Here is a 15,161-nt window from a genome sequence, read left to right as displayed (position 1 = left end):
CCCTGCAAAGTCAATCAATAATGAAAAGTACCATGTTGCTAAGCCAGAGCCCTGGGGCTCAGATCTGCTTCACTCTTGGGGGTGTCTTCCTTTTTCCCTGATTTAAAATTAGTTGTATTCAGAGCTTTACTTCCCTGCTAGACTGAAGGCACCCTGAGAGCATGCATGCCCCATCTATTATTTATCTTTGTTTCACCCATAGTGCCCAGCCAGTACCAGGTGCTCAATAAACATTTGTTAAGTAAACGAGCTGCATGGCGGCATCCATCCTGTGTCCTGGTGCACAGAAGTGGGCTGCAGGGTTCCCACACACACCCAGCAATGTGCTCAGCCCTCAAGAACTGTGCTAGAGGATGCCTGTGGAGCTGAAAGAGACCCATGCTCTTGGTTCCTTTGATATTCTGTGTTCATTTCAGGACTTTACCCCATTAAAGGCCTGGGAAGAACATGGATATACCTGGTGTGTGTCCAGGGACAGTAAGGAGGTTGCATCCACTAACATGCAGAAGATAAGTACTGGGCGATAAATCCTTAGGGACCTTTAGATAAAAGTTACTAACTAGCTATTTTCCATTTTCCCTAAAAAGAAAGACTAGAGGGAGAAAGGAAAGAGGGAAAGAGGGAAGAAGGGAGAAGGAAACCAAAACCACTAAAGGGGCATCAAAGATGAGCCCTGGGCAGAGCTTTTCAGGAGAAAGGGGCGCTTACTAACTTCCCAGGATTTCACTTACTAAATTCCAGACTTTCACATGCTATTCCCTTTAACCTTCAGGACAGCTCTGTGAGGGAGCTGCGTTGTTATGAGGAAGCCATTTGCCAGTGTGGAAACGGGCTCCAGGTGGCTATAGGAGGTGCCTGTGGTGTGGAGCTGGGATACTCACCCGAACAGCCTGACAGAGGGGTGGGGTGCACTTGGTGACCCAGGCCTGCAGGTGGGAGTCAGCCTCATTTGCTTCCAGAAGGGAAGGAGTCTACAGCGGCCTGCAGGACAGACAGACAGTCCCTCAGAATTGCCCTTTGGAAGCTCAGGCCGGACAGCCACTCCCCACCTAGCTCTCTCCAGCTGGCCAGCTCCCAGTCGAACAGCCCCTTCTGACATACCACTGCAGGCAGCCACACAGTGAGTGGAGTCCAGGCCTCCAGGTGGGGTGCTGGGTACTGATCTTGCAAAGTCAAGCAGGCAGGATGTGTCCCCGAGACAGCGTGAGTTCTGCCCATAAGTCCTTCATTTTTGGAAAGCCTCAGCCTGTGGAGCCAGGCAGACCAAAGCAGAGACATACAGACACCAGCACCTGCCATCCTGTCCCCAGCCCTGTCTGCAGCAGCCGCAGCCTCACTCCGCCCTTGGCTGAGCTGCTCCTACTCTCACAAACCAAACCACCTACAGCCACCTCCTCATCTGGGGACACAGAATGGGCTGCCCTAAATGTCCCAGTGGGTTAACCTTCCATCCAGGTCTTACACCGCCAGCCCCAGCATACAGAGCATCCTTATCTCCAAGTGCAGCTGCCCTTGACAGGCAAGCTCGTCTGCTCTCATTCCTGAAAGGTCAGGCACTGGTGTCTGGGGAGCCCCACTCTGCCACTAATGTCTGGACAGTTATCCTCTCAGTTCTTCGTCTTTGAAGTGGATTCATCATCACGGCAACTGTCTTGTGTGGTGGTTGTAAGAATGAAATAAGATGTGGCCCATAAACTGCCTACCCAGTGCTGAGGTTTACCACTGGATAGACTGTATAATGGCCCTCAAGATGTCCTTGTCTGGACCCCTGAAACCTATGACTAGGTTAACCTCTGTGGTTACCTTATGTGGGACTTTGCAGCTGTGATTAAATTAAGAATCTTGAGGCATGGAGAGCATCCCAGATTATCCAGGTGGGCAATGCATTCATAAGGGTCCTTAGAAGAGGGTGGAGGGAAGGATGGTTAGAGAGGGAGGAAGAACAGCAGAAGCAGAGGTGGCGGGGATGTGAGGAAGGGGGCAAGAGCCGAGGCTCCCTCCAGAAGTTCAAAAGGCAAGGGAGTAGGTTCCCCCCGAGCCTCCAGAAGGAGCACAGCCCTGCCTACACCTTGCTCTCAGACATCTGCCCTCCATAGCTGTAAGATGACAAATTTGTTTTCAGTCACCAGGTTTGGGGTAATTTATTATAGCACCAGTAGGAAACTAATACAGCTATTTGGTTTCCTTCCCTGTCTTGTGACTGTTAGACTGTAGGGAGTGGGTCTCAAAGTTCTCTGTAACTATCCCAGTATCTGCCACCATGCCCTGCACGGGATATGCCACAGGAGGCTGCCTGAAACGTAGGGAGGCAGGTGGCCTAGGTTTGAGTCTCAGGTCTTCTAGTTATTCAGTGCAACCTTGGGTAACTCATATCAATTACTTGATTCCCGGTTTCTTTATTGATAAATGGGGGCAATGATGCCTAACACGGAAGTTATAAATATTAAACCAGCCCATGAAGAAGAGTTCTCCAGTAGAGGTATGATACCATTGCTCATTTTCCTTTTAACCTCAGAAGGTACATTTGTGTTCAAGTGTGTCTCAGAGCATGCCTTCACTTTTCACAGTAACTTGATGGTGGGTCTGACTCAGCATAAATATAAAAAAGCACTTCTCCCAACTGGCTGATGGGGACTGCGATATAACAAGTCATAAGAAATACATATTTGGTCATTTAGATGGGCATTTCCCAGGTGTATTTGGTCTTCATCCACAGTTCCTGAAGACACTGCAGTCTTAAAGGTGACATGGGTGTCTTGTCACTTTAATGAGAGACTTTTGGACCCCCACCCAAGGGCAAGGGCTGGAGGTGGAATCAGCCAATGGCCAATGATTTAATCAATCACAACTGTGCAATGAAGCCCTCACAAAACCCCCTGAGAGGAGCTTATGCCTCTCTTAGATCCTGCTTCTCAGTCGGGGTGAGCCTCTATGCTTGGGGAACCAAAACACTCCTGTGCGTCAGCCAGCCAGGCCCCAGGCTCCCTGAGGATAGAAGTCCCTTTATTTGGTACCTCGCCCTGTGTATCTCTTCATCTGGCTGTTAACTTGTACCCTTTACAGTATCCTTTATTAAATTGGTAAACGTGTTTTCCTGAGTGCTGTGAGCCTCTCTTAGCAAATCAATCGAGCTCAAGGGGAGGTCGTCGGAACCTTCGGTAGGTCAGAAGCACAGGGAACTGCCTGGGGCTTGCAACCAGCACCTGGAGTCTGGGGTGGAGGGCAGTCTTATAGGACAGAGCCCTTAACCTGGGGAATCTGGTGCCATCTCAGGGCAGACAGCATCAGAATTGAGTTGAGCTCTCCCACAACCTGCTGGTATTTGAGAATTGCTTGGTGTTGTGTGTGTCGGGGGGAAATCCCCCTCTCCAACACACACATGTTGGAATCAGGTCTGGGAGCCAGACAGGAGTTATGCTACTGTTACACTGCTACATAACACTATTGCTATGTATACAGGAAGGAAAAAAGACCCCAACCCAGGGACACTGGACCTCCATTTGACAGACTCATTTGCAAAGCTAGAGAATGGGTCTAAAGGGTTCCTGAGGCTCCATCGTTCATTGCTTACTCACTCATTTATTTAACCCTTTCAGAGTGCTCACTAAGCATTGAGGCTCCAGGATGAGCCCGGGGGGCCCTTGCCTTCAAGGCCCTTGCTATCTAGTGGGAGGGAGAGAGGCAAAAATCTCTCTGTGGGGCGTGGGGTTCGTGAGGTGATGGAGCACACTGGGGTCACGATGCACATGTGCAGTAAATATTCCACAAGGGAATTAAAACAGCAGGCAACTGGGGAGAGAGGGCCATGGGGAAAAGAATGTCTGAACCTCACCTCATGTGTCCCTTGCATCCTAATGAGCGGAAAGTCTTCCTTTTCTGCTAGACCTCCAGGGGGACAGATCCATGGAGGCCCCATGAGTGGTTTTCTAATGATGGACCTGGAACATTCTCTGAATCTGCCTTGACCAACATCTCTTAACATGGAAACCCTTTTACAAGGTCAATTCTGTTCAGAAAGCTAATGTTCCCTTTTGTTGGTCGGGGGGGTGGTGTTCAGGTTAAAAAGTAGATGAGAGAAGGGATAGTGTGACCAGGGACTGAAATAATTTCAGGGATCCAGGGGCACCTGGTGCTTTGCTCCTAGAATGCCTCTGACCACACCCAAGTGTGTCCCCGCTGAGGTGTCAGGGCCAGAACAGGTCCTTGGATTGTCTCCCAGAAAGGACCCTCCTTGGGCTCAGTGGCATCTGTGCCCCTGCCTTCCTGCACTAGGTTCTGGAGCCCGCAACAGCCACATCAAAGGCTCCCTGGGACGAGGTATCCTGGCAGGACCCTCTCGAATTTCCCAGGGTAGAGCCACAGGCAGCCAGCAGCATCTTCCCTCTAACCATCTTCCGGTTTTCAGGCAGTGACAGTGCCAGCCAGGAAGGGGCAGACTCGTTGGAGAGGGAAGCACTCTGATTCCTCAGGAAGGGGCCAAGGTACCTGGTTTCCGTTTCTGACAGAGGACAGCACCACAAGATCAAGCAAGCCTCCTGAGGTAGGAGGCCCCAGTCAGTCAGAGCACCAGTCCATTCAGCCAGCCCTGCAGCATACCCCACAGAGCGCCAGGCCTGGACCAGGCACCCAGCCACACAGATTGGTGAGGCACAGTCCCAGCCCTCGGGATGCAAGCAAGGGAAGGCAATCACATATAGACCTACCAGCCCTGCCAAGCCCTGGGAAGCTAAAAACAAGAAGATTTGATCCCTACCTTTGAAGAGCTTATAACCTAGTTCAATCATCCAAAAACCATTATTTGCATACCTACTCTGTGAAATACTGGGTTAGGTAGGGCCTGGGAATAATAGTTGATTTAGTCATTAGAGTCACTACCTTCAAGGAGCTCACATTCTCCTAAGGTGGCCTGAATGGCCCTTGCTGGTCTCTGTGGTAGAGCTTTGACATCCTGGAAACTGGAGTTCACCTGGTCCATCCTTCCATTCATTGTGGGACTACAGGTGGCCTTGAACATCTTTGGGCCAGTAAGATGAAATCGGAAGTTGCTAGGCACTTCTCCTGAGAAAGCATGTGCAAATGGGACAGACTCAATACGCATGCCCCCTAGCTGGCTTTAGGCCTTCTTCCTGCTTAGTATGCAGATGTGACTTCTGGAGGTTCAGCAGCCATCTTGTAACTCTGAGGATGAAAGCCTCAGGATACGGGAGATGGGAAAACAAGCGGCCTAGGTCCCTGAGGACAACCTTGAGACTTAACTGAGCCACCGCACCAGCCCTGGATGGCCTCTCTATTAGTTATCTATTGCTGCTTAATAAAGTGCCCCCACATTTAGTGGGTTAAAAAAGCAAACATTCACAGTTTCTGTGGCTCATAAATCTGGGCACCGATTATCTGAGCACCTCAGGGTCAGGGTCTCTCCTGAGGCTGTAGTCAAGCTGTCGGGCTGCAGTCATCTCAAGGCTTGACTGAGCTGAAGAATCTGCCTCCGAACGCATTCATGTGGTTTTTATCCAGCAGCCTCAGCTTTCCATGACGTGGGCCTCTCCATAGGCTGCCCCAGTGTCCTCGCAGTGTGGCAGCTGATCCCAGAGAGGGCCACGTCACCCAGTTGGTAAGTGGTGGAGCTGGGATTTGAACCTTGGCGGTGTGGCTCCAGAGCCCATGCTTATAACTATGGTCGATTCTGTTTCTGTACTACTTCTTCATTTCTCCCCTGCAGATAATGCAAAGTGGCTTCCTAGTACTCTGGGTGAAGCTTGAAGAAACATACCTAGGAAGAGTGACCTCAGGTCCGTTCAGGCCCCAGCCCATTGTGACAGACTCACTAGGGAATGCAGGGAGCAGCACTGTCCTCTGCTTAGCCCAGCGCTGGTGTTCGGCCCTCCCCTAGAGCCCGGGATGGATGAGAGGACACCAGCCGCTGCCCTTCCCGTCTGTCGGCCTGATGCACCAGGCAGAGGAGTGCGGGAAGTGCCTGAGGCCCACCACCAGCCCAGGACCCTCCAGCCGGAGGCCTTCTGGGTGAGAGGAGGGATGGGGCAGCCTGCCTCCATTCCTGCCGTGCACTGGGCTGCCCGGGGCCTGATGTGCCATCGCCGTGGCTCCTGGGCAGGCTATGGAGGAGATGATCTGTGGTTCTCTCGAGGACCCTGAGAGCAGAAATGTTTAAAAGCCTTAAATAAATTCCCATCTAATTTCAACTAGCTCCCATCTCCAGCCTGAGCTCTCAGCCAGAGCGTGAAATGAGCAGGGGGGGTTCCTCCCGCCGCCCCATCTTCTCCATGGGCCCCAGGGGACCCACTCCATGTCCTAGCGGGTCTTTTCCATCTCACGTATCTGTGGCTCCAGCTTCTACCCCTCCCAGCTCCTCCCTACGGCCTTCTCAGACGGAGTTCTCTGTCTGGCCCCAGCCGCACTCAGGTGCCTGGCCCGCCTCCTCATCCATATGGAAGTGTGGGAGGAGAGAAAGGCAATGTTCACACTGCCCTGTTTCCTAACACAGCTGGCCTTCCAGAAGTGGGCTGAAGGCTGGCTTTTCTTCTTCTTGGGCTCAGCGCTTTTCTTAATCATGAAGAACCCTCTCATTGAACCTTCTCCTCTTCTCCCTCCAGGCCTCTAGTGTTGCCTTCCTGCAGGAAAGAATGGCCCCTACCCCTGGCTTCTAACCCCTGTTTTCTAACCCCGACACCTGGCAGCCTCCTGGGGGTCCATGTGGGTCCTTCAGTCCACACACACTGACCCCTGGGCCTTTGCACTTAGTGTTCCCTCTACGTGCAAGGCTCTCTTCTGGATCCCAGGGCCTCTCTGCCTTGCTTCACTCATTTTTGCCCAAATGTATCTTCCTCCTGCACCTTCCCTGGCCACCACCAGCACTTACCACCTCTTCCAGCTGCCTTACCTTTTATTTCACTAATCATGTCTTGATATATTATACTTTTGATTGAACACAGCCTACATACCACATAAAGCATACCATATGCACAATGTGCTTATTTTATTCCTGTCTACCTTCCTTCCTAAAGTATAATCCCCTTGAGGGCAAGAGCATGCCTATGCCCTCAGCACCCAGAGCAGTGCCCTGTGCATTGGAGAAAACTGCTGGTTGAACAAATGTGTGACTAAATGGAAGGATGGGTGAATGTGGGAGTTAACTTGGGAGACCAGCCAGGGGCCAAAAAAAGCTCTTCAGGGACCGTCTAGTCTAGAATCAGCCCTCTGAGCCATTCAGGCTCCTGGAGGTCACGGTAGCAGTCTAGGTTTAGAGTGGGACTCAGGAGCCAGATGGCCTAGTTTCCCGGTCCAGCTCTGTCACGTACTAGCTCTGTGACCTTGGGCAAGTCACTGAACTGCTCTGTGCCTCAGTTTCCTCATCTGCACAATGGGATGAGAGTACAGCCTGGTAGGTATTACGAGGGTTAAGTAAGGGCATTCTTGTCAACTGCTATAGCAGTACCTGGCGGTGATTAGAATTCCCAAAGTGTTCAGCCCAGTAGACTTGTCTACAAGAGGCAGGGCAGGCACAAGGGAAGTGATGTGCCCTAAGGCGGGGTCCCAGCCTGGGTGAGGGCTGCGGCAGCTCTAGGCTCTGGGAGCACCCTCTCCCAGGGCCACTGCTGCGGCTGCCGCAATGGCCAGGGAGGAGCGGGCCCTCCAGAATTCTGGAGAAGAGCTCTGGCCTCAGGCTGGGTCTATGCAGCCTCAGGCTGGGTCTATGCCTTAGGATGCTGAGAGGACCAAGCTGGGCTTCTCCCTGGAACCTAGGGGTCTGGAAGAAAAAAAGGGCAGGAACATTGATCTGAGGAACGGGCCAGTAACTGAAGGGGGCTGAGCAGGCAGGCCAGAGGGCTCACGCTGGCGTTCCAAGGGCCCCATGCACCTCTGACCACAGCTTACCTGTGGCGTGAGGCTCACACTCCCAAGACCGCAGGGAGGACTAGGAGCTGCACCTGAGGCTGAGTTGGCAGAGGGCGGCTGGCACTCGATGCATTTGGGGTGCCTGAGGGTAACCCGGCTTTCTGTGCATGGTGTAACAGGAAGGGGAATGCTGGTGATGCGGGGTGGAAACAGTAGCAGAGGGGCCCTGTGACCACCCAAGAAAAACAGGGAAGTAGAAGGTTGTCTTGAGCTCTGCGTCCACACTAGCCTCCACCCCCTCTAGGCTGCACCCCCACCCCAAGGATGCCATCAGAAGGAATAACCCCGCACCCCACCCTGGGCCACTCCCCTCACTTCAACCTTCCACCACCTACCTCCTCTCACTCCAAATTTCCCTGTTCTATGCTTCACTCACCTCCCTGCTCTTTGTGGGGTGACAAGCTGCTGGTCTGGCAAAGGAAACCACGTGGGCATGTCCTGGTGCTAAGGCAGAGCATGTGCACTTTCAGAGGCACGGAGGGTCTTCCCTGGCCCTCCCACCATCACGTGACCCCTGAGGCTCACCAGGGCAGTTCTGCTGGTGTGTGGGGCTCCACGCTAGGCGCTGGGCTCAGTGGGGTGTGGGATGCTCAGGGGAGTTGACAGGGAACAGCTGACCTCATTTTGCACTTAGAATCAAACCAAGCAGAAGGTGTTTCCTTGCCAGGGGAGAGAGATGGAGGCAGCTGGCAGAGGAAGAGCTGCACCTAGAGGCCGGGGCTTTGTGAGGCAGAGGGAGTTGATCTGTGAAGCTGTGGATTCCTCAAGGACGGAATTCCCAGGGCGGCGGGGTGGGGGTGATCCAGGGCCCAGCAGCTCTGGATGGGCTGCAGGTCAACAGCCAGGCTTGGTAACGAGAAGGGCACGCCTCTGAGGTAGCAGGCTGTCCTGGCAGGGTACACTGGCTCAAGAGATCAATATGTAATCTAAAGCGTGTCCCCTCCTTCTTCTCTCTCTCTCCCCCTTCCCTTCAGAGAATTCGAAGAGGGGAAAAAAAACAAAAATCCTTCAATGTGAATGAGAGGAAAGGTCAGGACTGCGCTGATGTCTCTGAAGATGCTGCCCACCCACCCAGCCCCGGGAAAGAAAGGCTAGAGCCAGGGAGGCAGAGCTGGTCAGGAGAGGGGAGCCAGGAAGTGAGAATACCCTCCCTGGGCCTTGGTGCCGGGGAGATGGGTTAGGGACAGAAACCACTGTGATATGTATAAGGAATCCACAGCGTGTTCTCTAGGGTCACTGATGGGCAGTCAGTCAGCTTGGAGGGCATTTATAAAGAAGAGCAACTGCAGATGAATACAGCTGGACCCAGATGCATCTGGGGTCAAAGCTGGGGGAGAAAAACCTGAAACTGATTGAATTGTTTGCAAAGGTGGCAGGAGGCTTGCTGGAAAGTTGAGACAGCCAGGAAGACAAAAGAATGTGGGAAGTGCCAGGACTCGGTACTGGACGTCCTGCCCATTTGGCCAACGGCTACAAGGACAAAGGGAACTAAGGCATGGGTCCCTGACCTCAAGGGGCCTCACACACCTGTGGGGCGGACAGACCCCGAATGGATCCTGTCAGTCCCACCGAGAGGGTGGGCCCAGAGAGGAAAGCCCTGAGGAGACTGGGGCAGGAGCTAACTGGGCGGGGTCAGCAGATGTTTCAAACAGAAATGACCATTGACGAGTGTTCCAGGCTGGATGAATTGGAGTGGAATGGGTTTATCTGGGAAGCAGTGCCCCAGAAATATTAGTAGGGAATGGAGAAGTGATACAGGGAAGGGAAGACAGCAGCCAGTAAAGGGTGTGTTACCCACAACTATAGGCAAATAAAGCTCAGTCCTACTGGGGAACGCTGGCCTGGAATTATCCCGAAAAGGGCAGGTATGGGGATACTCACCAATTCATCTCACTCCCATCCATCCCCAGAGAGAGCCAGTCCTTCCCTACCATGTCAGTGCAGGTGCCAACAGCCAGAGAGCCTTCGGGCAAAGAGGAGCAGGTGCTTGTAGTGGTCTGGGCTTGTGTGCACGGAGAGGGTGAGGATTGGAGGGAGGTGGGCAGTGCCCCTGCCTGCTGCCAGATCCAGCAGAGCAAGAAAGGCCAGGCATTTAGGACAAAGAGACCAGCATGTCCAAAGACACCAGGGAGATCTGAGAGGGGGCGAGGTTGGAAGACCAGGAAAGGGATACATCCTAGAGAAGGACCCAGGGGGAGGTCTTGCCCAGAAAAGAATTAAATTAGATGGAAATTGGCAGAAACCCAGAATTAACAGGAAATCCCCAAGTCTGGTTTATTCCTAATTTGTTCAAGTATGGATTCTCTACTCAGGTTTTGGATCCATGGAATCATAAACTACTAGGGCCTGAAAGTCCCTGAGAAATGCAGAAACTAAGACCCAGAGAACGAAAGTGACTTGCCCGAGACCACTCAACTGGTTAACGGCCAAGCTGTTAGAACCCAGGACTTTGACTCCTGAAGGTATGAGTAGCCTGGCCTGAAACCATCCACAGAAATCTGTGTTAGGATTTCAGCCTCCTACGGAGTATAGAGTCCCTGCAGGCACTCACACCCCTGCAAGGGGGGCTGGCATTCCCGACGTCTGCGGAGCTTCTGTGTCTACAGAAGGAAAGGAAGGGCCTGGGTCACTGACCGTCGGGGCAAGTGGAGGCTTCCTGCAGGGGCTCCTCACCATGGGGCACTATCAATGGACTAGGCACCAAACACTTGTGCCTGGCTTGGGGACACAACTAACTACTATAGCAGAAGCACACAGTAGGCCTCCATAAGGCCCTGCCAGAGATAAAACACCCAGAGACACCCCTCCACTCCCCATGGCTTCCCGAAATGTGGAGGGACAGGTGCAGGGGTGTAGAGGCCTAGGAAGGAGGGCAGGAAGAGGAGCCTGCATCTGGCTGCAGGTACTGCTGAGGCCACCAGAGGTGGCTGATGCATACAGGTCACCTGTCATGCCATGCTGATCGTGGAAGGAACCAGCTTCCTCTCTGCAGGCTGGTGGGTGTTTGGAGCAGCCCAACTTGTGCAATTTTGACTTCCCAAGGTGACTGAGAGAGAACGCACTCATTTATCCATATTCACTAAGCAAAGCTTCACTGAGTGCCTTCACTGTGCCAGTCAGAGGCTAGTTCTAGGGACATGGCAGCAGACAAAACAGACTCAAATCTGCCCTGCAGAGAGCCCAGGGAGGTGAGAGGATAGGCAAGGACCAGGGACACAGTAAAAATGTCCATTGCTGTTGAGGTCTGTGAAGAAAGGAGGGGAGGGAGAAAGTGTATGTAATTCAGGACGGTCAGGGAAGACCTGTCCAATGCGGGCGATCCTGGCCAGAGACTGCAGGAAGTGAGGGTGGACAAGCCTGAAGATGCCCATGAGAAGAGCGCAGGCAAAGGCTGTGGACGAGGCTCCTTTTATGCTGGAGCCACAGCAGCAGGGCGGCAGGTGTGGCTGGTGTGGGGCAGAGAAGCTCAAGAAGACTGGTCAGGAACGAAGGGGCGGCAGGAGAGCCTGGGGGACACCCCTGCTCGGAGGCCTCCTGGACCATCTCTCTCCAGGGCACAGAGTGTCATGATTTGAGAGTCAGCTGCCAGTGTCCCCCATGCTCAGACAGGACCTAGGATGCACTGACTCCGTGAGCAGACATCAGCATGCTGGTGATTGAAACACCCTCCCTGTGCCTACCCTACTGCCTCTGGGGGCCTGACTCTGGGCCCTTCTCTACTTGGGAAATAGAAAGAGACAAATGTTGAGAGATGAAATTAGCTCTCACAGTTTCCAACCTCCTCCAGCGTACACGGGGACTGAAGAAAACAAACAGGGAATTCTGAAAACTTAGAAACATACAGATAATAAAGAAAGAGAAGTTTGGATGCAGGCCTGCCTTAGGTTACTTCCTTCCGGGCTTTTTTCTAGGGGTAGCAAATCCACCCAGGATCAGACGGCTCATTCAAACTCAGTAATTTGAGGAGCAAGTCAAGTGCTCAAAGAAGGACTGCTACAAAGATGTGAGCACGGCTGAAGGAAATGGAGAAGGCAAGCTACACCACCCTGGGGCTGGCAGCAGCAGGTGCCGCTCCCACCCCGCATGGTCCCAGCGGCTAGACATCAGAAGTTGGAGGGTAGGGAGCTCGTTGATGCAGTCCAGACAGGTCAGCCTCCTGGGCTGAGAGCAGGCAGACAAAGGTGGATTGTGGATGTGAAAGGGGAAGGGAAGAGATCCTACACAAATACTATAGATCATTATATATATATATATAAATGCTGTTTCATGGCCCGATTTCCTTTGTAAGCAAATACCAGACTGATGCAAATGGAATCCCTAACTCTGAGGAGAGCTCACCATCAGCCAGGCCACCTGTCTCCCAGAGGATGTTCTTTTAGAAAGCTGCAGAGGCTCAGTACAGTAATGACCTGCTCATCTCTCCCGGTGTCCCAGGGCCTTTCCACCTCCTCCTCATGAGTAAACAGGTTGGCCCTGTAAATGGAATGCAGAGGCAGCAGTGGGGGGTGCTGGGACAGCCAGTGTCATTCTCAGGGACCACGGGCCATTCCAGCCCAACACTTCTCACCCATGGGCTCACAGTCACTTGGGAATCCTGTTAGACTGCAAAGCCTGGTTTTGTAGTTCTGGCCGGGGTGCGAGATTCTGCATTTCTAAGCTCCTGGGTGGTACAGACACAGTGGAATAGGGAAGCTCTGAGATCTGTGTGCTCGTCACAAGAAAGGGGCACTTGGGGTCACTGCAGGCAACCCATGCCAAGAAGCAAAGCTTTATGTCTTTCTCCCAGACCTAACCTGACAATGTGCCTAAAATTCCACCGTAAGAGTCACGTCTTTCAAGCTGATGTGGTAATTAACTCAAGTTCTTACTCTGGAAGGGTCAGTCACACACAGCCCTTATGCTGTGGCCCTGCCTCATCTATCTATTCAGATAAATCCCCCAACACAGAGCAAAACTTCAAAGAAAGGGGACACACCAAGACAGGCAGGTAGGGTAGGGCAGGCTTTCAGGTGGGGCAAACCCCGGGCGGACCCTGGTTCCCCAGATACCAGGCCAGACAGCTCCCCCAGGGTGCTGCGGGGCTGGAACTCAGGTTCACCTAGCCCATTATTCTTCTGAAAGTCGGGTCTACAGGTATGTACTGGAGGCCTTGCTCCCACAGACCCCATCTTCCTGGTATTAGAAGACATTTTCAAAGGCTCTGAGCCTAGATAATGTTCTCCTCTAGAAGCTGGCCTTTTCCACCTTCAGAAATGAAGGGAGAAGACCCAGGATTTCCTCCCTTTGCCCAGTAAAATGGGAGAGAGCCCAGTCAGGCCTGTGTACTGTCTCCATCTCCACTGTACTTGCAGTGTCCACAGTAGAGCCTTGCACAAAGTAGGCACCCAGAAACGTTTGTTGAATGAATCAATGTTTGCCTGCCAAGGTCTTCCCCATCAGCTTGCTGCTGGTCCTTGAGGGGAAAAGAACCCATGAAGGCTGATGGACTGAACTGATTGAATGCTAGGACTTGAAGATAAGCGCAGAAGGAACTGCTGTCTAAGTTTCTAAGACACTTGGTCATGGGACTCAAACACCTTCCTTGAAGGATAAGGAAGCTGAAAGGCAGAGAGGTGCTGAGACCACCCCGGGATCACATGGAGGGACTCCAGGGCTCTGCCCCCCAGTGTAGGGCTTTGTCTACTTTGCCATCCATATACATGGTCATTCATTCTACAGTTATTTACTGAGCAGCTACTATATGGCAGGGACTGTTCTAGACACTAAGGACACTGTGTTAACAAAAAATCAGAGCTTACATCCAAGGGAAGGAGGCAGAAATAAGCAACAGCAGCTATGAAGGAAATAAACAGTCTGATGAGATATGAAATGTGTGTTGGGGGTGGGGGGTGCGGGGCACACAAAGAAAGGCTAGTTTAGCTGAAGCTTTAAACTAAGAATTACACCCAGGGAAGTAATTAGATAGCCCCATACCTCTCTGTCTCATTCTTTGCTCCCTATATTCTAGCCAGTATTGTTCCAGCATACTCCAGGCCCTTCCTCACCGGCTCGGAAATCATCAGTCAGGCCAGTGTTGTCCCAGGCATCTTTCCACCACCTATAACCCTCCCCCCAGCCTCCAGCCTCTCACCCAGCATCCCAGCCAAGGATGACTCCCAGGGTGCTCAGTGTCAGACTGGAGAACACTACTATTCTACTTTAAGTACAACCGCTACCCCACACCCACCGCCATTTTACAGGAGAGGCACCTGAGGCCCAGAGAGGGCAAGTAACTTATCCAAGGTCACACAGTAGCCAGCACATTCCCACCTTCTCATTTCCCCCTGCATTTTCTCCCTTACTCCCTGCCAACCCTCCAGGTGTCGCCATGGGTCTCAATGAATGTTAGCAAGCTTTCACACTTGGCCCCCTTCTCCAGCCCCAGAGGAAATCAGAGGGAAGAAGCTGTGTGCAGTCCCCCTGCCATCTTGTGGCTGCTCCCAAGAACAGCACCTGCCCTGCCACTTTGGAAAGGCTGCTGCAGAATTCCCACTCTGCTCTGGATGCCCCTCCAGGTACCCACCAGCCTGATGAAAGAGCCACAGCCATGCAAATTAGAATGGAGCTGGGACCTGGGGCCAGGCCCGCCCCTCGCCAGCTCTGGACGACCATGATGCAGTCACACCTCCCGTCCTCAGTGTCTTCCTCGAAAATGAGGGGACTAGTTTCCTCCTGGCACTCCCTGCAGCAGCTCTAAGGTGGGAGCAGATCATAGATGGGAATGTGCTCTGAGAGGTGAGGAGTGCGGGGCAGATGGTTGCCATCAACTGCCCAACGCCCCCTACCATTTAGCAGACACTGTGACCCCCCCCCCCCAAAGTCACCCAGAATAAGGGCATGAACGGCGGCTTCCCTGACATACGCACCTGTACATGCAGAAGGCATGTGTGCGGGATACAAAACTGTCTTTGCCACTTGCAGTGGATTAATCTCCCCCAGGGCTGCCTGTCTGGCCTCTGTCAGAATGTCTGCCTGCAGTATGGGGAAGGGAAGGCATCTGGGTAGTTCCTGCAATGCCCAGGGCCAGGTACTGTGGGTAACAGGTGTCTCCAGGTATCCCAGGTGCAGCCTGTGCTCCACCCACATCCCCTGACCGCCCCATCAGCACAGCCTGGGTCCGAGGGCCTTTCTGCCTTCTGGGCCCACTCTGCCTCTGGTTGGCCAGCCAGAAGTTCCTGGGAATAAGTGTCACCCAGAAGCAGCCCTCA

This window comes from Manis javanica, chromosome 16, assembly GCF_040802235.1.
Source record: "Manis javanica isolate MJ-LG chromosome 16, MJ_LKY, whole genome shotgun sequence".
NCBI classification, from domain to species: domain Eukaryota; kingdom Metazoa; phylum Chordata; class Mammalia; order Pholidota; family Manidae; genus Manis; species Manis javanica.
This window is presented reverse-complemented; position numbering follows the sequence as displayed.